Source organism: Dermacentor variabilis, chromosome 3 (genome assembly GCF_050947875.1).
Source record: "Dermacentor variabilis isolate Ectoservices chromosome 3, ASM5094787v1, whole genome shotgun sequence".
Taxonomy (NCBI): Eukaryota; Metazoa; Arthropoda; class Arachnida; order Ixodida; family Ixodidae; genus Dermacentor; species Dermacentor variabilis.
The window spans coordinates 145,095,897-145,117,433 of NC_134570.1; the positions used below are offsets into that span (position 1 = coordinate 145,095,897).

Consider the following 21,537-nt stretch of genomic DNA (forward strand, 5'->3'; position numbering starts at 1 on the left):
AGAGTAGCGCCTTGTGCTGGGTCGTCTTTCTTGTGTCCATTGTTTTGCGCTTAACAAAGTATTTATGGATTCGCACCAACTAGCCCGCCAATGCATTGTGTTGAACGCAAGGAAATGCGGCTTTGCCTTTTTTGACTGTGTTGCGGGCACTTCTGAAGTACTGTCTGTGCAATAACCTTGGTGGCATGGAAGTGCCGTCCACTTCTATGCGTTGCTTCCTGTTTCATTGTGGCATCACATCACATTATAATCATAATGTGTATGTACTTTTTCTAAGAGATCCATATTCCTATCCTTGTGTTATATTTGCTGTCACATTATTTATGTGAAAATGACCAGTGCTCCAAGTTACATTTTATTGCGAAGTAATCTACTGGTACCTAAACAGTTCTGTATATCAGAAAACCAAAGCCGAACGGCCGAACAGTACCAAGCAGCAGCCTTAGTGCAGTGTCAAGTAGTCAGATTTTATTGGTCATGCAGAGGCGCACAGCGTACCTCTTTATTACTTGCTGAACAATTAAGCTGTGTAAACGGAGTATTTATGTTGCTTCAACCACACGGTATTGGCCATTGCTCCTGCCCACAGCAAATGTGGAAGATTATCATGGCATTTCTTTTTCTAACTCTTTTTCCTTACTACAGTGAGATTACTGCATGCATAACTAGGAAACGGACCACATAGGCAATCAAAAGCCAACAATGTGTTAACTTGGAACATTGATTGTACAGTTTGATGACCCAGAAGAAGTAGAAATACACCATAAATGATTAACAATTAACTTTTACTTGACACAGGGCTAGAGCATACAGCAAGCATACTGTATGCTCATATAGTGCCACATCAATTTAAATTTTAGTGTAGCTTTACAGTGTACGCTTCTATTGTTGCATTCTGTCAGAGAGATGGTAATGTTTCGTGTGTATAGCAACTAGACTGTCTATATACAGTAGTAAAAATGTGCGAACTGAATTTTTTAATGATTTGATAGAATGTGTAGAACAATAAAGCCATACAATCAACGCACAGTGATGTGACTTTCTCTGCACATGTTGCAGGTTCAAAAAAGTATGGCGGAAGCTATTGCCAAGGTTCCGACGGGAAAAGACAGTCAGCATAAAAGGGCCCACACCACTGATCTCTACTACAGGGGATGGACAGCACATCGAGCGCCCTCGACTGAAGCCAACCTTGTCCCGGAAGTTGGTGCGTCACAACTTTGCAGCAGCACTTCGTTTGCACGGGTGTGTGGCATTTCTTCCCCTAACATACCTGCCTGATGTGCTATAAGCTACACAAACAGTGTTTCAAGGTGTTCAGAATTTTTTCATTGCAGTGTCTACAGTGTCGCTAACATAAGTGGCGTCCAATGGAAACACTGGTAAATGAGAAAAAACGATGCAAGAGAACACTATCATATACGGGTTCAGATTGTCATAAAAACGCATACCAGACATGTAGAGACCTCTTAAAATGTGAAAAACCACTAAGTCTTTCGGCAGCAATATTATCTGATCACACGCACTAGTTAGTCCACCATATGCCCTGCTTCCAGGACAAGCGACTGCATGACACCGCATTTCCACTGGCTTCACGTGCATCAGGTGCGGTGTGCTGCATCCAGCAAAACATATTAGAAATCAGTGGTGCACAGTGTTTTCTGTCCCCTTTCTCGACGCCTACTGAACACATGGTAAACTGTTTCCATAGCAGAAAAACAAATGCAAAGGGCTCTGAACCCATTGCATTTTAAAGTGGCTGGTACTGGGCAACGCAAGTACTGTGGCATAGTAGATTTGCACCAGGCAACCTGGGAGCCCAAACAGGCTGCTGTTTACTTGCAAATGACCAACGTATTGTGAGCATGTTGAAGTTATTTTTTTTATTCTCATCGCTTATTTAGCTAGTGGAGACAGCTTTCACAACTGGAGAAGAAGCCTTGGAAGCATGAAACATTTCACAAAACCAGCTTCAATATATCATGTGTATGCAGCACAATTTCATGGCTGCATGAGCGAACCTTCTGGTTAACATGTAAGAGTGTTCATGATGTTTGCCATGCATTAACTACTTTATTTACAGGTCAACCCTATCTTGAGATTTAAGCTGATGTTGCGTTTAGAGAAGTTATGGCCGAGAGCCAGCTTTTGAGAATGCAGATTGAGCTTGACAGATTAAATGCCAGAACAAGTCGTTGAGGATTTCAGATCACGAATTTTCAAAGGCCAGTTCATTTAGTGGTGTTAATATTCTGCTCAAAGTTGTTGATTGTTACGTTCATATGGTGCCCAAGCATTGCGGTAACAAGTTCACTCGGAGTACATAGCAAGGGTGTATTTGACGTAAGCTGGTGGCTTTTTTCTGCGTTTTCAAAAACTGGTTTCTTGTTCAGTTTAAATTTTCAAATTTTGCATTGTTTATTAGGTGTTGTGTCCTGTTTCCTTTTCCTGCAGCTTCTTAGTTAAACATCTGAATAGTGAACAAAACTTGACCTTTTGCTTGATTTTCTAGATTACACGCCCTCAATGCAAAACAATTTCACTTCAAAACCGCTTGTACCGTACTGAAAGAATAACTTGAAGCAGCCATAGCCACTAATAACATGCAAGAAATGATTATGAAAATTGTAATGTTGTTTTGTGATCTACAGGGTGTTTTAACTATCGTGCACCAAGATTTAGAAATATGTAAATGCGATGTAACTAGACAGAGTGAAGGTAGTGTTGTTTGCCATCGCTTGGAGAAACTAAGATCATTTTTTGCATCCTGCCTAATTACATAATTCTTAATTAGTTAATAAGTGTCTCAAATAATTAAATGAAAAGTGTCAATGAAAAGTTGTAGAGCAATATTAAAGCCTTCCGATACACTTTTCTGTTACTGTTGCTCATTGTGTGCTACATAAAAGTGTTTTTCCAAGGAAGAAGCCTGCGAATACATGTAAAGTGTGTTGAGTGGCCAGTCATGTGTCAATTTTGTGGTGCAAAGCCACGAATACAACCTAAATGGGCTCTTTTAAGACAAGGACTTAGTTCAGAAAATTATCCTTCTTTGTGCAGCCTGTGGAGACAAGGTTTCTTAGACATGGCCATGGCCCTCAAGGAAGATGACGAGGCCACAGGCAGTTCCTCCAGTGACCGTGAAAAGGTCCCCTGGGGCACAAGTCTAATTTGGCACCCCTACCTTTCTTCTGCAGCTTTTCGGTCTACTTAGCTAACCAGGTGGGTCAATGATGGCAAAGGGAAAAAAGAATCAACAGCTTCAAACGTAGAACTTGCTCAAGCTCAATGCATTTTTGGTGTGAAGTTTTTCCCTTATCATTTATCAAAAAAGGTGTAATAAGTATATGATATGGTCTTCATACGGACACCTCTTTCCCACAGAGAATTATTAGTAAAAAAAGCAGCTTATGAAGGCTTGAATATTAGTTAGGATGCTGTGGCATAGATATGATAATGATTATGAGTGTTTCTGGTGAAGGTAGTGGTAGTAGAGTGAATAGTCAGGGTTTATATATAGATTAAAAGACATTTCGTTCTAACGCCAGAATTTTAAATCATCCCAACTAATTCTTGCGTTTGATAGTCTATGCACATTCAGCGACAGTGCTTCTTGATGCTTGCTTCTTGCTGACATCATTCTTATGCTGCATAACTCACCTGTTTAAATTTCCTATTTCTCCCCTTCAAGCAACTTTACATTCATCATAAGAAACCTCGTGGATGAGTTCCAGAAACTTGCTGATGAGATTAGAGGGCGGCGTGCACCCCAGGCTTAGAAATGCATTCAAGAGCCTCATACCTTGCAAATGTTTGAAATACTCCTGCTAAGCAAGTTCTTGGTGTCATACAAGGTTATTTGCGAATATGAATTTGCCTAAATTGGGAAAACAGTCAATCTAAAACATGTCAAGCGATATCACTGACGATACACACACATTCCAACTGAACTAAATACAAATAAATATAGCACCAAATGCAGAATCATTGGCATGATGCCATTCTTTCAGTCGAATAAAATTGTCCTGCGTTGTAAATCTGGAATCCCTTATAATCCAGCCTACTAAATACCTGATGAGGGTTGTGACGTGAGATACGCACGTATTTATTCCTTGTTTTTTTACTTTAACATCCGATAATGCATAAACAGCAGTGAAAGAACTGAGAACACATTATTTAATACTTTATTTTGCTCCAAAAATCCATTTCTCTGCCAATCGCAGCATTTGACACTAACTATGTTGTGACAGAAAATGTGACACAGAAGGCACATAACACTTAGGGTGGGGGTATTAACTTTAATTGTTTGGGAACGAAACCCATAATGTACATGTTATGGCCCTACGTGTTATTACCTCTGAACAACAAAAAGGTAGGGGGTTTGCATTTTGCAAAACTGCATGCAGGTTTTTACTGTGTGCAATTAAAATTAGAAACCTTCACAGCTGTTACTAAATGCATTCTCCACAGCTTTAGGTTATACAGGTGCACTACTTTACACAGAACACACTCGTTTACCTCGTCACTGCCCACACTCTTAGGCAAAGTTACACCCTTTGGAGTGCCCCTTCTGCCACACAGCGATAATCGTCATCTGCCTTGATGCGTTTCCTTTAACGCAGCGAGCCCTGTACTTTCCAGTAACGAACGGCATGCGCGTTATCAGCATGATAGCATTCCCGACAGGAAATTAGCGGGCGTGGCGTTTTCAAGAAAGGAAACGCATCAAGGAAGATAACGATGCTTGTTGTGTGGCAGACGGGGCCCTCCAAAGGGTGTAACTTTGCCTAAGAGTGCAGGTGGTGATTCAGATTCTTCAAAGGTGCTTCATTGTATGGGATGGCACATCGCGCTTCACTTATTTGCAGAATATTGCATTCCAATTGTGTCATATGAGATAAATCCATTAGAGAGCTTTAAGTTGCCCTAAATTTATTACAGCTGTGTACTGGTAAACTGGCAGCAGCTTGCAGTGCTTGCGGGAAAACAATTGTAACTGCCATATTATATGTAACTGCTAGTGCAGAGGCATCGGCAGCAGCAATGGTTAGGGTACACTTGTTTTTTCTATTCTGGGGTATGCATCCTCCACCAGAAAATAGTTTTTTTCGTCTTCCTCTTCTACCACATTGGAATCTGAAATGGGGTGTAATTTGTAGGGTATACTCTTGCATAAACTTCATGAGCATTTCTTCTTGTCTGTGCCACAGATCATTGTTGCTACAACTGTAAAAGCAGGGTGCCTGTTTACAGCACCCGTAGGGAACAATCTGTGAATCTTTACCGAACAGTAAGGATAATGAATAATCGAATAATTTTTTAGTAATCTTCAACAAATTTAGCACTCTGCTTTCCACTGTGGTGTTTTTCAAACTCTAATGTTTGCACAAGGTTTGACTGCAGGATGTCATTTTGTGTGAAAGAGTGCACTTTTGCGAATAACACCTCATCGGCAGCATTCAGCTGCACAGAATGTCATTACCTTTCGTATGCATTGGTCACTATCTCACAAACCGGCTGCTCCTTTGCTAGTTGGAATGTAGCATTAATGTTAAGCACATTTGATGTCATAACAAAAACAATTGTGCTCTCTTATCCCCTAATTCTCCTCACTTGATGCCTGGTGTTATAATAGCATGGTTGACACCATGAGAGTCAGTGTGGTATGTAATTATGTCTATGGTGGGTTGGGGGGTGTACAATAACTTAAGCAACTTTTCCAGACGACTTGAATCAGTATTGTGGAATGCTGTTTTTTTTCACCCACAGTTACCAAGTTTCACCTTGGTTGTCGCAACAAGTATAATGTAGTTCGCTAGCGCTCCTGCCAACACATATAATGTGCAGGCATCTGTGTTGAAAAAAAGACCAGCTAATGGTGTGCCAGGAGCTGAGGTCCATTTAGACCATTAAATTTTGAGCTTACACCGGTGGAAATAACTGGTGAATGAAAGCACACCCAGGAGAACTGCCCGTAATATTTTCTTTCATTGTAATAATGCTGAAGCTTTGAACTGCATTTGAACTGACTTGTTTAAAAGATGACCCATTTCCTTGTTCAAGTAAGACAAAGGTTCCACAGGAAGACAGAAACTTGAAGCCGTCAACAGCAGCATGAATATAAACAGCGCTCGACGTTTTGCAATCTTGCACCTGGTTATCATATTGTCCATCCCATTTTTTTCTACACGCTGTTCTTTACTGTTTTATGCTCATACCCAGTTTAATTTTAATGTCCCTATTTTTTATTATTTGGTTAGTATATCTTTTCTTCATCGGCTTTCAACAATATATAAATCCATGATATGCCTTCATTTACCATTTACAGTGATCTTAACCAGATGCATCTTGACACAAAATTTATTTTCCTTAATTCTTCGTTTCCCTTTTCCAAAAGTGCAAACTGTTTATCTTGATACCTATTTTCTCTTCTGGGAAGATTAGCTCTACTGGATTAATGGCTGCTTACATGTGTACATCGTTTTCTGTTTTGGTCACCCCTACTCTTAGCAAGTACTGACAGCTGTGCTCATACCCGCTCCATCACAATCACCACTGCTAAGCACACCCTTCCTTCCTTTATTTTAACACTTTGGCTTCCCTTGACCTATTATATGCACCAATTTCTTCTCCCCCAATGAGGCTAGGGGCCAGTGAGCTATGCACAATCCAAAACAACACAGCCAAGGAAAACATTTGCTACCCTAATGACAAACACCTATTTCGAAATGTTGGCTACAGCAACATCCCTTGTTCCAACAATGTTGGTCTACTTACATGTTTTTCTAACACAGAAGTTACTGCTTTGTCGGGTTCTGTGATTATACTTTTTTGCTGCTTTCTTTAGGATGGATATTCACGAATACTATTTGTTTCTTCTAACAGCAGCAAGTTTATCCTTGCAAGTGTTTGGGGTCAAGAACAACTTTCACCAGGAAGAAGTGGAAGACAAGTGATTGAAGAAAATAAAGTTGCTTCTGTGACCTAAGAACTTGAGGACTGAAATGTTGCACATTTTTGTATATATGCTATGGAGTGCATTCATATCACAAAGTGCAAAGTCTTTTATCTCTGCAGCCATGTCAGTGTGTTGGCAAGACAATTTTCTCAATGGTGACCTGCTGCTTCGGCTATGGGCTGCCTTCATTATATTTGCACTAAAGGAGATGTACTATCGTGCACAAAAGTACCCTGGAAGTGCGAGAGTTGACCAAATTGCATTTCTGTTCAAGACCGCTGAAAACAGTGGGTCACGTATACACATTCTGAACGCAGATGGCAGCACGGCTGATCCCAGCAAATAGTGCACCATAAAATTCGGTCGACTCTCGCAGGTCCTGGGCAATTTTGTCCCCGATGGTGCATTCTCCGAACAATAGATATGCTCTGCAAGAGGAAATACGGGAAGCACCTGTACTTTAACGGATATTGTACAGATTTAGCATACGGAGTCTCGTTTTCTGAATACGGCAAGCACCTGTATTTTAACGGTTATAGTACAAATTCAGCATACAGTGTGCTCCGGTTTCTGAATACGAGAAGCACCGTACTTTAACGGTTATAGTACAGATTCAGAATGCAGAGTCTTCCGTTTTCTAGATACAGAAGCACTCGTATCTTGTATTACGGTCTCTCTTTTACAGTTGTCCGTTCTGTGGAAATGACCGTTCTTAATTTACGGAAGAGTGTTCGGTCACAAATTACCAGCAAATTTTCTGTAAAGTAAGGCCATTTTTTTACAGTGTATATAGCAAGTGAGAAAAATTCCTTTTGGGGGATTTGGTGACCTGAAGAGTAGTAGCTGCTGCAGTTTCACGTTTATTTTTTTTTCAAATGGTTTGGAAATGCAGCATTGCTGTGTCCAGACTTGCTGGGCTCCATTAAACCATCGCACCTACGTCAGTGCTCTATCGCAGACGGCAAGCGTTCTTGAAGAGTCACAATATGTAAGCTACCATTAGCTTGAAAAGCGTCTCTTACCTAAATAAAGACTAGACGTGTCTAAACAAGGAATACTTATTCCTTTCCTCAGACCTACATGGCTTTGTGCGCGCAAAGAAAATCATTGGGAAAAACGGTGCACCACACCCGATATCGGTACGTTGTCAGTGAGCTAGTTCTGCTGAGTTCCAAGTGGTCAGGACTGTATGCAATGCAAGTAGAAATGCGGCACTGGGAATGGATACGTCGCTCTATTATTTTCCGTTAAAGTCTAAAGCTGAAGCCTGTCTTTTCTTATGCGTACCGCGCATTTTTCTTTTCGAAGCCAGCTGCTATTCGCGTAGCAAGGCTTGAGTTTTTCTTTTACATAGAAACAACCGCACTTTCAACCGAACTAAAATAACATTATAAAGATTGCTCTAACGCAACGGAAATTGAGATACAATCCTAGAGGTAGGAACAAGGTCACACTGTGAGACAAAGCCGCTCTACAAAAACATGAATTTAGTACGAGTGTACATGGCATGTACAGGCCTGAATAAAGAGAAAAGAGAGCGGCATAGGGACAAACAGGCAGCGCGCTGCACTGATACTAGTGTAGGTGCTCATTCATTGTCTCAAATCATTCTTTCTGCGTTAGATATATCCGAAGTTATAGAATAGAAGCACTCTTGAAGTCGACTTCAGGATAGTGATTTGGCTTGGTCAGAGCAAGTTCAGTAGAAGCAAGCAGCGGTCTTCGTAATGTAAGAATAATTCCCTCTTATTAAGTCGTAGCCTTCTGTGCATTCCGTCCGTTCGAGAAACTATTACGCAAATACAGTGTTAAAACAGTGTATGTCGTTGCAGCAATACCCTGATAATTCTTGTTTCAAATAACCCTGGTGTGAAATCAACGCTGCTAGACGAGCACACAGACTCACAATTACAAGTTGCTGAATGTATGAATGTTTTGTTTAATATGTTCAAATTCAAATTGATAAAATTTGAAACCACTTCTCTTCATACCAATATTCTAAAATTGGTTCAATCGAATTTGGCTATTCTTCTATAAGAGCCGATATTATTTCTATATAAACGCGAAATGCACCGTATATTTTGCTGTACGTACTAGCTCGTCACAATAGCACTGATATTCGGCACCGTTTGATCCTCAACGTAACCGTTTAATTTTAATGATATTCAATTTTCCCCGTCGTCAGCTAACCCAATGGCGCTAAACCAAACTTAGCAAAGAGATAGAACAGCCGTGGACGATTGATGATAAGGATGCTATAAAATCGAACGAAATGAATTCTTACGTTACACCCACTAAAACTCACATGTAAATGCAGCGACAATGAGCCGCTACAACGATTGACATCAAATGTCGCAAACGTATTTTGCCGTGTGAACTTCCAAGACATATTCTTGTCCAAATTATGATCCGAAAAATATTGAAGGCTCCTTCTTATGTATGATCTTAAGACGTATTGAATGGTCCACATTGCACGGCTTTTGCTTATTCCAAATTTCTAGTTGACATAAAATGTAGCATAAAATTTTGCCAGCAATTCACAGACGGAACAGTTTTCGATTTGTCAACATCTTCCATATTCAGTGCCGTCTTACTGCCTCCTGCTGTTCCAAATCGCATCTGGAAGCCAACGCTTTCTTCCCGTTAAAGCAGTCGTTACATTGATGATGTTCCCTCCCGTCATAAAGATGTGATTTTTTGAAAACTCTACCTTTCTTCGGAACTTTCCGCCTTTAAATCCCTTTTTTTTGCGTGTTCCAACAAGGAGTTAAGCACGGGCATACAATTGCAACTACTACTTTGGTGATTCCATTCCTTTTCGCACTTCGTCAGTAGTCTCGTTATCAAAAGGATCAGGTGACCGGCAACAGCGGATGATAAGAGTGGGATAGAATCGAGCGAAAAGCATTGCTCCAACATCGCAGCGTAGTTAACATAGGACGCGATGCCGTATTCGTTAAGCATATTTGAAGTTATGCTTTCAAACGAAACTTGAACAATATGCCGAACTTAATACCTTTGCAGCTATAACAATGCCTGTAACTTTCGTTTTTTTTTGCGAGCATTGCGGACAAAATGCCCCTCAAAGTTCATTTACATTATATCTTACACTTTTGTGGGCTTAATATATTGTTACACACGAGGTGTTTTAATGCAGAACCTGGTGAATCTGGTTGATGGGCGCGGTTCTTGAAGAGCGGAATCGCGGCAGCTTGGCTAACGTCGTTCTCTTCCTTCTTTCATCTGGTTGTTTGCGCGGCAGGCGTGATTCATGACAGCTTGTGACATTGCCCCGCTGGCAGACGAAGCCCGCCGGGCGAGTCAGTCATTTCGTGGGTTGCAACCCCTCAGACCCGCGACGTGTGTCACTTCAGCCTTGGCGGAACGTCGTCCACTGCTCGTGAGACGCGCAATGCGGTAGTTTACTTCGCTGAGGCGCCCCAGAATAACGTAAGGGCCGACGTAGTGGGCGAGAAACTTCTGGCACAAGCCACGCTTCCGCAACGGCGTCCAGAGCCACACAAGGTCACCAGGATCGAAGTAAACGTGGCGGTGACGCCCGTCATAGCGTATCTGAGACCGGTCCTGCGATGCTATGGTGTGTAGCCTAGCGAGGCGTCGCGCTTCTTCTGCTCGACATAGGATCTCATCAATTGATTCGTTGTCATGAGCGAAGTAGGGAAATATGGTGTCGAGGGTGTAGCGCGGCGGACGAGCATACAGAAGGAAAAATGGTGAGTAACCAGTGGTCTCGTGTCTCGCGGTATTGAAGGCATAGGTAATGAAAGGCAAGATACTGTCCCAATTCTTGTGTGCTGAATCGACGTACATGAACAGCATATTGGCAAGCGTTCTGTTTGTGCGCTCGACCAGACCATTAGTTTGTGGATGGTAGGGCGTAGAATGGCGGAAGCTACATGAACACAGACGAAGGGTTTCTTCAACCACGTCCGCGGTAAACTGTCGCCCATGATCGCTGATTACTATGCGAGGAGGTCCATGTCGGAGTATAACGTTAGCCAGCAAGAAGATAGAAACTTCTGTAGCTGTGGCCGATGGCAATGTGGCGGTCTCACAATAGCGGGTAAGGTGATCGACGCAAACGATAACCCAACGATTACCCTTGGAGGATCGCGGGAAAGGGCCCAGCAGATATATACCAACTTGCTCAAAGGGGACGCTAGAAGGGGGAACTGGTAAAAGCAGGCCATGTGGCGCTTGTGGCGCACGCTTGTAGCGCTGGCATTGAGAGCAGCTGGCGACGTACCGTTCGATATCTTTCTGCATCTTAGGCCAGTAAAAACGTTCTTGAGCCCGGTAGAGCGTACGTGTGGAACCAAGATGACCGGAAGTTGGGTCATCGTGCATGGCGTGTAATACTTGGTGGCGAAGGTTCTTGGGGACAACTAATAATAATAATAATATAATATTAGGGGTTTTACGTGCCGAAACCACTTTCTGATTATGAGGCACGCCGTAGTGGAGGACTCCGGAAATTTTGACCACCTGGGGTTCTTTAACGTGCACCTAAATCTAAGCACACGGGTGTTTTCGCATTTCGCCCCCATCGAAATGCGGCCGCCGTGGCCAGGATTCGATCCCGCGACCTCGTGCTCAGCAGCCCAACACCATAGCCACTGAGCAACCTCGGCGGGTATTGGGGACAACTAAAAGGTAGCGTGCACCGGTGGTCGAGTAGCTCTTCATATACAGCGCGCCACCATCACGTAGGCGAAAGCGACTGCCTGCAAGTGACTCCTGTGCTGCCGCGAAGAGCGGTTGTAAGCTCTCGTCGTTGTGCTGCTCGGATATGGCGGTACCCATATTCGGAAATTCCGGGGACACAAAAGCGATGTATTCATCAAAATTGTCCGCATCACATTCAGTTGTTTGAAGTGGCATCCGAGAGAGACAATCAGCGTCAGCATGCCGCCGGCCACTTTTGTAGCAAATAATGAAATCGTATTCCTGTAACGGAGGGCCCAGCGCGCTAGTCGTCCTGAGGGATCCAGCAGATTCACAAGCCAGCATAGCGAATGATGATCTGTTATCACAGTGAAGGGGTGCCCATAGAGATACGAACGAAACCGTTGCACGGCGAAGATGACCGCCAGACACTCTTGTTCGGTGACTGTGTAGTTGTGCTCGGAGCGGCTCAAGGACCGGCTAGCGTAAGAGATCACGTGCTCACTGTCGCCTTCACGCTGAACTAGCACAGCACCGATGCCTACGCCGCTGGCATCGGTGTGAATCTCAGTTGGTGATGACGGATCAAAGTGGCGAACAATTGGTTGGGATGTCAACAGGAACTTGAGCTGGCGAAACGATGAGTCGGAATCTGCAGTCCACTCAAAGGGAACGCCTTTTTGGAGAAGGCGGGTAAGGGGATGAGCCATGTCAGCGAACCGGGGAATGAATCGGCGAAAATAGGAGCACAAGCCCAAGAAACTTCTTAACTGCTTGACAGAGTTGGGTACTCTAAATGCTTCTACGTCCGCAGTCTTTCGTGGATCTGGTCGGATGCCTTCTTTAGCGACCAGATGGCCTAGCACACGAGTTTGTCGTTCCCCCAAACGGCATTTTTTTTAATTGAGCACAAGAGCCGCTTTCTCCAAGCAGTTCAAGACCAAATCCAAACGTTTGTTGTGCTCACTAAACGTTCGCCCGAAGATCACAACATCGTCTAAGTAGCACATGCAAACTTCCCATTTTAAGCCGCGTAATATCGTGTCCATGAACCTTTCGAACGTTGCGGGCGCGTTACACAACCCGAAAGGCATCACGTTAAACTCGAATAGTCCGTCGGGTGTTACAAATGCAGTCTTTTCTCTGTCGTCCTTGTGTATAGGAATTTACCAGTAACCTGACCGTAAATCGATTGAGGAAAAGTAAGATGCCGCAAAGAGACAGTCGATGGCGTCGTCAATTCGTGGGAGCGGATATACATCTTTCTTAGTAACGGCGTTTAGGCGACGGTAATCAACACAGAACCGCCACGTACCGTCTTTCTTCTTCACCAATATCACGGGGGCTGCCCAAGGACTAGATTATTCTCGAATGACGCCTTTGCATAGCATTGCTTGGACCTGATCGCTGATTATCTTGAGTTCTGATGGGGATACACGATAGGGTTTTTGTCGGATTGGTTGGGCGGCTCCTGTGTTGATGCGGTGACGAGTTCTGGACGCAGGAATTGATGGCGGTCCATCGTGCTGCTCAAAGTCGTGTGTGTGCTGCGCAAACACCTCGTGTGTAACATTTGGCGGAGCTGTGCGGGGTAACTCCCACGACCTACAACGGAGCCACCAGCACAAGAGCTACGCCGAAGCCGTCGCCTTGCCGGACTTTCGCCGTCGCGCTCAGTCATGGCCACAGAGCAAAATACCCCGCACCTCCACCAAATGTTACACACGAGGTGTTTTAATGCAGAACCAGATGAATCTGGTTGATAGGCGCGGTTCTTGAAGAGCGGAATCGCGGTAGCTTGGCTAACGTCGTTCTCTTCCTTCTTTCATCTGGTTGTTTGCGCGGCAGGCGTGGTTCATGACAGCTTGTGACAATATAATTCCCGTTGTTCTTCCGCGCAGTCAGGGGGATACTTTACATGGCTTACCTATATGCCCCTGGTCGTAGAAAAAAGCGATGTACGATTTTTATGTAGCGCTATGCATTCTTTCTCCATATTATGCCTTTTTGCTCGGGCACTCTGTGGCCATCTTTTCCATAGGTAAAATTTCCGCTAACAAGGTAAGCCGGAAAGAATGAGGTGAGTTGGTTGTGGGCGCCTACTTTTCTGCTTGTGAGCTTCCAATATCTATTGCAGCTGTTAGACGTTCGTGACCTGGTGCCTCCCTTGTTGACAAACTTAGATTGAGAACATTGCAAATACAGATAATGTACGGAAAGCAATCCTTATGCAGATACAGTAAATTCGAAGTTTTGAGTTCAGAATATGATGTCCCACTTGATGACCTAACGACAAACGTGTGGCACAGTTTTCGAACACGAGCTAGGTTCGCTCCACAGCTTTGTCAAAAGGAGCGCGATCGCTTATGCCGTAACTTATGTTAGATCGATAGTTGACAGCATCAAAATATGCAGCGCAATAAAAAGAAAATATATGCGTAACTACACCGGAGGAACGTTAGACTCTGCCAGGACAGCTCTGCTGCAAAAACTAGAATTACGCTATAGATATATATATATATATATATATATATATATATATAGAGAGAGAGAGAGAGAGAGAGAGCAAGAAATAAAAAGAATAGGAAATAGCAAAGGGGTGAAGTTGTTCATCGTACGCAAAGTTGCAATCTCCCATTCCATCGCAAATAATCATTTATTTAATACATAACAGATGTCTCAGTGACCTAACCCAGCATATCACAAGCAGCAGACTTGACGGAAATACCCTTGTAAAGAAAACATGTCATACATTCAGAAAGGTGGGCTACACAGAATTCTCTTTTATTGTTTACAGCGTTTCAATAGAAACAAAACAAATTACAGGGCAGTAGAAACGATGAATTTTGACGGAAAATATTGGACTAGAATATAAGTGATCGATGGACATGTCAATAATGTTTGGCAGCATTTAAATCAGCAATAACTACAAAAAGTATGCATGCCTTTAACGGGAAATGTAGGCGCGCTCCGAAGGACTAAACCGTGCTCACGGGTTTAAATAATCAATTCCCACTTTATACAAGTCACTTAGAATTGAGGGTGGCGGAGGTTTTGTAAAACGAAAATGAAAGGTGCAATTTTGTTTTCATGGCGCGGGGCGCCACTGTAAGATGAACATTTCTGGCATCTACGTTGCTGGTTAACAGCTTTCTAGAAAAAGACACCGGTGTTTTCATGTATTCCGTTAGGTATGCAAGAACTGCTTGCTTAGCTTCAGGAACAAATCGAAACCTAAAACACAGTGCTGAGTAAACTACCAAACTACTACCAACGACTTAGTGTCAGAAAACGTGTTTTCTGTGATACGGTGCCTGATGTACTCTGTCAGAAGCTCCAGCTCACTAGATAAAAGAATGGTAAAAGAAAACCACCTCATTCTTTCTAAAAATCCTAACTTGCCCCATTGTATCATAATATTGTGTCAGGTACAGTAATACACGAGTCAAGCCTATTTAATGAGTGCCATATTCGCAGGAAAGACTACACCACTACATGCCTGACCTATACAAAACATCATATTGCGAAAATTGCCATAGCACACTAGACGTACATCACTTGCTTTGGCCGTGTGGTCGGACCCACGCAAACAAGGATCAAGAATCCGCCAGGCTACAAGACGCATTACGCAGCACGGACCTGGCGGAGCAGCTCTGGGCCGTCCAGCGAGCCCACGACGCGGCCAGGCAGTTACAACTCCCGGTCCCAACGTGGGAGTAGCCCGCTCTATGGGACCTTGCGCCCCGTAGCTCGCAGGACCTTTCTATAAAGTTACTCGATCCATCCATCCATATTCGCTGTCCCTTGCGAGCACTATTATAGGTCACTAAATGTTAGTATGAAGTCAAGTTAAAGTGATAAAGCAATGCTCTAGAACGCGTAAGGCGTCAGTATAATCGCGAACAGATTTAGTAACCGAGAAATTGAGGTAGATGCATGACACGATTTGAGACCCCCCAGCAACATTCCGGTACTAGACCTATGACTCACGCACCCCTCATCATAATTTATTTCACTAGTACTCAACTACTCGTATTAAAAAGATAATTTCATTAGGTTATAAGACGGAAGAAAATGCTACCTCTGTTCGATTCTAAGAAAAAACATTTTGACGTTACCCTTCAGTAGTATGGATGGTCGAAAGGTTACATTTTCAAAAACTCGACTTTGTGCGCTCGATTCTTCGCTGCGCGCTTAGTAGTTTCAGTTATTTCGTTATCGCGTCGTGCTGAGCTAGTTCTGCTGGCTCGCAAAACTAGAATTTGGAACAAGCAGCGAGAATGTCACGTCCATGTGATATCCTGGGATGCTCGAACAGTCCGCGGAACTTGGCCAAGGGCAGTTGCAGCGGCGTATTCAAGGTTACTTATCACTATGTGCCAAGAAGTGAACCTCTCCGTTCGAAGTGGTTAAGTGCCGTACCTCTGCTACATGACGTTGGCAAAGAGCAGAAAAATCGCATAGTGTGCTCGCTGCACTGTCGTCCAGAGGATTACGAGTAAAACCCCGACTTACTGAAGTCGTGTGGAGTGCCTTTCAAAGCAATGCTTTCCCGTAGCGCTGTTCCGTCGAACTTGTCAGCATTTTCGGAAGCGCAAGGACAACTGCAGGTCGAAGATGGTGCGGTAAGTGTGACATTTGGTTTTCACGAAGGAAAAGCTACATATGTGCGAATATGTACAGCCATCAAATACAGTTGCCGTCGTAGTAGTACACAACGACGCTGGAAGCGCGAGCCCTCAGCGGCAGGTCACGTTCATTAGGGCTTAAATCGCTGAAGTCGGGCCCAGCATCGCGAGCCAATGTGTGGTTGTCAGGGTCGTCCATTGCAACGAGCGTCAATGTTGGCGTAAGAAAATAAAGAACCAGCATATCGTCGCGCGCTTTCCCTTCCGCTAGCCACCATAGTTCCGCTTTCGCGCCGCTGTCGGCTCTGTCTTGGCTCTGTTTCTGGCCGCGCGTTCGCATTTTGCGCAGAAAAGCCGTAGCGCCGTCTGCGGGCGCCGTTTTACTCACCGACGGCGCAACGTCACTATGAGACCATGACGTCACCACCCCTCGATCGGAGGGCGGGCGACTTGAACTGCGCTAGAGGTATGCCGACGCTTCAGAAAGCATTTTCTCTTAAAATAATTCTCTTCTCCGCATGCAACAAGTGTTTCGAGGTTTCTGAGATGGTATTTCAACAGTCCACGTTGACTTAATATTAACCTTTAGTGTCCCGTTAAGTTTACTGTTAAGATTGCTCTGAAACACCCCTCAGGCTTGGTGAAATAACACAGTCCGCAGGTAGCACACGCTGCTCTGGAAATCTCAACGAAGTTTGTTGCCGTACGCGGTGCGTGGAGCTCGCAAGCGGATCGCGAAATCCCCTTCATCTCAGAAGCTCTCTTTTCAGCAGAAGGCCCCTTTCCTCACTCTCTTCTAGACGCGCTATTTCGTCATCGAACGCACTGTTTGGTCATTCCCTTAGACGGCTGCTATTGGCCGATAGCTGACATCAAGCGATGGTCGGCGACACGGCGCAGGTACCGCGGCAGCTGCGGGGTGCCACCACGAGTCCACTGGCTAAGCGCACTGCGGTGCGCTGTGAAGAACCGCGTTTGGCTTGCGTTTAGCGCTTCGTAGGAACCAAAGGCGCAAGTCACGGTCATCTGAAAAAAAAGTTTGAACTGTGCGCCACGCTGACATTTAGAAAGTGGAGCGTTGTGAACACGCCCCACTGCGCTATTGCCTTTGGAGGGCAAGGGATTGAAGAAGGAACGGGAGCACAGTGGAAGCCGTGTTTGCAAATGGCTCGGCTTTTGCCGAGTGCATTCAAGTACTTTTTGCGGCAAGGTATTGCTGAAATAGCCTATTTTCATTTCAAATGCCTTTCTCCACTGCGATAAAAACTGGTCAAAAGCCCCTTTAAACTATATCTTTCCAAGGTTATATTATAAAAAGTAACATAATGGCGTCCTATAAAGCCAAATTACCAAAATTTCCTAATTTTCTCTTCATGAACACTTGACTCCCTCAGTAAATGTACGAATAAGCTATTTATGTAGGCACGTCATTGTATAAAATAAATATTAACAAAGCAACATAATCTAGCCTTTATTCGCTTATCTTAGGGGAAGGACGCCGCAATTTCGAACTGTAAAATTTTTATACGGTGTAAATTAGAAAAGGCTAACAGTGAGTTCAAAAAAGTTAATTTCTTGAGGTTTAGTTTTATCGCTTTGTGCTTTTAATATGTCTTTACTTCAAAAATCATTTGGAACCATCAAATTTGTTGCAAAATGAACTAGTCACTAAATTTCACATCGCTTCCGAAAGATACAAGTTCCTTGTGGGTAGTTTTTGTTGAGTTTCTTGCTTGCCAATACGATGCGGTGACACGGTCCCGGTAATTTACTTGGGTAGGCAAACACCCCATCCTGTCGCGAATATATTTTCTTGTAGGTTTTTGTCCTTGGGCTGTCCGCTCGGGCTTACAATATCAATATGCTGCGCCTTGTGTTACTGCACAGCTTTTCTCTTCAAATTTTCTTACCGTTTTAGAACATCTTTGTGAACTTTTTTTTTCTTTTCAGCTTTGCATGCCACCTACCGTATCTGTGTGTTTCTCTTTTTATTAACTACAGCTTATCTTTTGGCAATCTCACTTGCTGTTTTGTTCGCTTTCTTCATTTGACGTCAACACTCTTGATCTATAAATATCAGTGTGATTTCCTGTGCATTCTACACTATTTGTTCTAATATAGTTTCCCTCTGTGCTTCCCGGTCTTCACAAGGCGCCCAGCTTACGTTAACCTGCACCACCTCATTTTAGACGATATGGAGGCTACTGGAGCACCGCGATGTCCTTGCGTCCATATTGGATAGCGTGAGCATACAGTCAAGAGCCATGATAAAGCCACCCGCATGACGATCAAATGGTCACAAAATGAACAGCGTGTGTAAGAAGCGCCACGAAATCGATGTCAACTGTTTAGACGGCAGATTAGTCGATTAGGTAAAGGATGTAGTTACTGAACATTTTGCTTTTAGGTTGACATATTTTCTGACAGTGCTTGCTCTGTGACATCGTGAGTATTATGTTCCTTCGACCTCTTCGTTCATTTAATTCAGTACAGGTGCGGAAACTTCTGCTTTTTTGCTCATTATATTGATCTCCTTCAGCAGACATATTAACCCAAAACATGTGCCGTAGGCACTTGTTCACGTGCGATTGGGCATCAAAAGTTTTAACTCTTGACCACTCTTCCAAGCTTTTCGTCTATAGTTTCTGTGTCAAGATTTTCGCTGTGTCAAGAAGACTGCTGCAGAAAATGAACATAAAGAAGTACACAAAAATGTCTAGTGAGTTGCTATTTTATTTATTTATTTCGGAATACTGTCAATCCCTTCTGGGATTTTTACAAGAGACGACAAAACATACAAATAGAGGTTCAGTGCTAATAATTTTTAAGAGTCAAAAATAAGGGCAAGAAATGCAATACACATGACAATAATAAATAAAACTGATGATGGCACTTGGATACAATAAATACAGTGAGAGGAACACTGTAATATAAGATTATGAACAAGGCTATGCTGAGAGGAATGTAAGCACAGAGTTCTCAGCGAGGGTAATAAAACTGTCTATGCTGCGCTGGGCCGTGACTGATGGATGCAAGCTATTCTAATCTCGAACATCTTGTGGAAAAAAAGAATATCGGAATGAATTACTGTGACAGAAATATTCTTCAAGGGTGAGTGCATGCTTGGGCCGTGTTGGTCTTGTAGTGTTCATACGAACAATGTTTGTGGGAGAAATCTTTAATGCATTAATAAACAGTAAATACAAAAACTTTAGAAGTTGTAATTTAGCATGGCTGGACAACGTGTGAAGCCCAGCCATACGTAAAAGATCTGTGGCTGAATTCATGCGTCCATAGCAGTTGAAGATAAAAGCCCACGGCTTTCCTTTGAACCACTTCGATTGTCTTAACGTTTGTTTTAGGGGGGGGGGGGACCATGCTTTGCTAGCATATTCTAAGACCGGACGGATAAAGGTGACGTGAGCTAGAAGTTTTGCATCAGATGTAAAATGACGAACGGCCTTTTTAAGAGAAAATAACTTGTCCATTGCTTTGCTAGCTATGCTTTCAACAAGTGTAGTCCAGTTTAAGTCAGAAGTGAGGACTACACCCAAGTATCGATATTCAGTTACACTACTCTTATTCATGTTATTTCAAGAGTATGCATAATCTAATTTACACTTTTTCCTTGTAATGGACACAGATATCTTTTTTTCGAAATTAATTACCATCTGCCATTTGTTACAACACTCTGCAATTTTTCCTAGAGCATTGTTAAATTTTTCCTGGTCATTAGAATCTTATTTCTGGGTATAGCACGCAGTCATCCGCGAATAGTCGCATTTTTACGTCAGTTTCATTTGATATGTCTTTAATAAAAAGTAGAAACAATAGCCGGGCTAAAATTGTACCTTGAGGTACTCCTGAAAGAACAGGTACTAACTTGGAGGCATGATGGTCGTATTGCACAAATTGATAACGATGAGAGAGGTAATTGTGAATCCATCGTACCAGTGGTCAATTGCCAAATATCGTTTTAATTTTAAAGTGGAGTTTAGTATGAAAGACTCTGTCAAAAGCCTTCAATACATCCAGCAAAAGGGCATCGATTTGCGACTGACTGTCGTGGCTTTGTGTAAAATCATGCATATTTCTAGTAGTTGCGTAGCGGTTGACAAGCCACTTCGAAATCCATGTTGGCTTCTGTGGAGTATGTTATTGCCTTCGTCAAAATTTGTCAGAAATTTCAAAATGATGTGCTCCAGTAATTTGCAGCATGTGCATGTCTGTGATATTGGGCGACAATTAGCTGCCGATAAAACATTGCCAGAGTTATGCACCGGAATTACTTTCTCTAGTTTTCACTCAGCAGGATTTGTTTCCAACCAGACCAGGGCACTCGGACATAACAGTGGAATTTATAACGTGCGGCAAAGAACGGGCGACTTGCAGTCATTTCTCTACGCGTGATTTTATGGTATTTTCTCGCATCAACATTTCAGCGCGGTGTGTTGCGGTGGAGCACGCATGAGTTCGCGAAAATCGGCAAGCTCATCAATCATTCAACAGCCACTACATCTGCTTTTGTAGAGCTGATGCACGCATTCACAGAAAAAGAATACGCGTTACAATCGCTGCCTCACGACGCGATAACATGATGACGTGTGTGCCTGTGTTTCAGGTAATCTTCGCATATGTCTTAGTTACGAATCTGGTGAAGCAGAAATTGCGTTGCGCACGCTAGCTAACCAGAAACGGCGAATCGCAACTCTTCACAAAATAGTTATCTCCGTTGAGCGGTATTTAAGGCTCATTCAGTTTTCATGTGCCAAAAGGCGCGAGGGACCCTTGCTCAGTGTCCTTTCTCGCTGAGAAGTTCATTTTTGACGTTTATCCAAAGACAACGCTTTAATCGTACCGCTATGGCCAGCAGTAACTTTGAGCTTTGTAACCCGTGTGCGCGATGTCATATGAGGCGTCGTGCTTGTGCAAACGTTTAAAGAGACCATGACACGGTCGTTTAACAGTTCTTCTTTTGTGCTGGTAACTCGAAATAGAGGGACAAATGTTGTTTAAAAAAACAGCGCTCTCAACGCACATTTTAACGGAAAATTTATTATGAAATCGCTGCCTCTCAACTCCTCCCACCGACACGGACCGCCATTTTTGCAATGTTGTGTGGCGTCAGGAACGGAGGGGCCACCTCCGTGTCGTCAGCTGTCAAACTGTTCGAGACCACATCGGACGTCTCTGTACGCTCTAGTCCTAACCGCGTAGCAACGACGACACCGCTAAATGTTCCCGCAATTTCTTCACTTGCGCAAA

General features: G+C 43.4%; 1 protein-coding gene and 1 long non-coding RNA gene across 2 annotated transcripts in view; both read left to right on the plus strand.

Moving 5' to 3' along the window:
• Positions 1 to 3,213, plus strand: part of LOC142574248 (uncharacterized) — a 44,132-nt gene extending 40,919 nt beyond the window's left edge. Inside the window, exons 3-4 of the long non-coding RNA XR_012826471.1 lie at positions 1,060 to 1,245; positions 3,061 to 3,213. This is a non-coding gene — a long non-coding RNA (uncharacterized LOC142574248). The remainder of the gene's footprint in view (positions 1 to 1,059; positions 1,246 to 3,060) is intronic.
• A 5,325-nt stretch (positions 3,214 to 8,538) lies between these two features.
• LOC142576362 (techylectin-5A-like) overlaps positions 8,539 to 21,537 on the plus strand; it is a 67,684-nt gene continuing 54,685 nt past the window's right edge. Inside the window, exon 1 of the mRNA XM_075686463.1 lies at positions 8,539 to 8,687. The gene's annotated coding sequence lies outside the window, so the exon portion shown is untranslated. The remainder of the gene's footprint in view (positions 8,688 to 21,537) is intronic.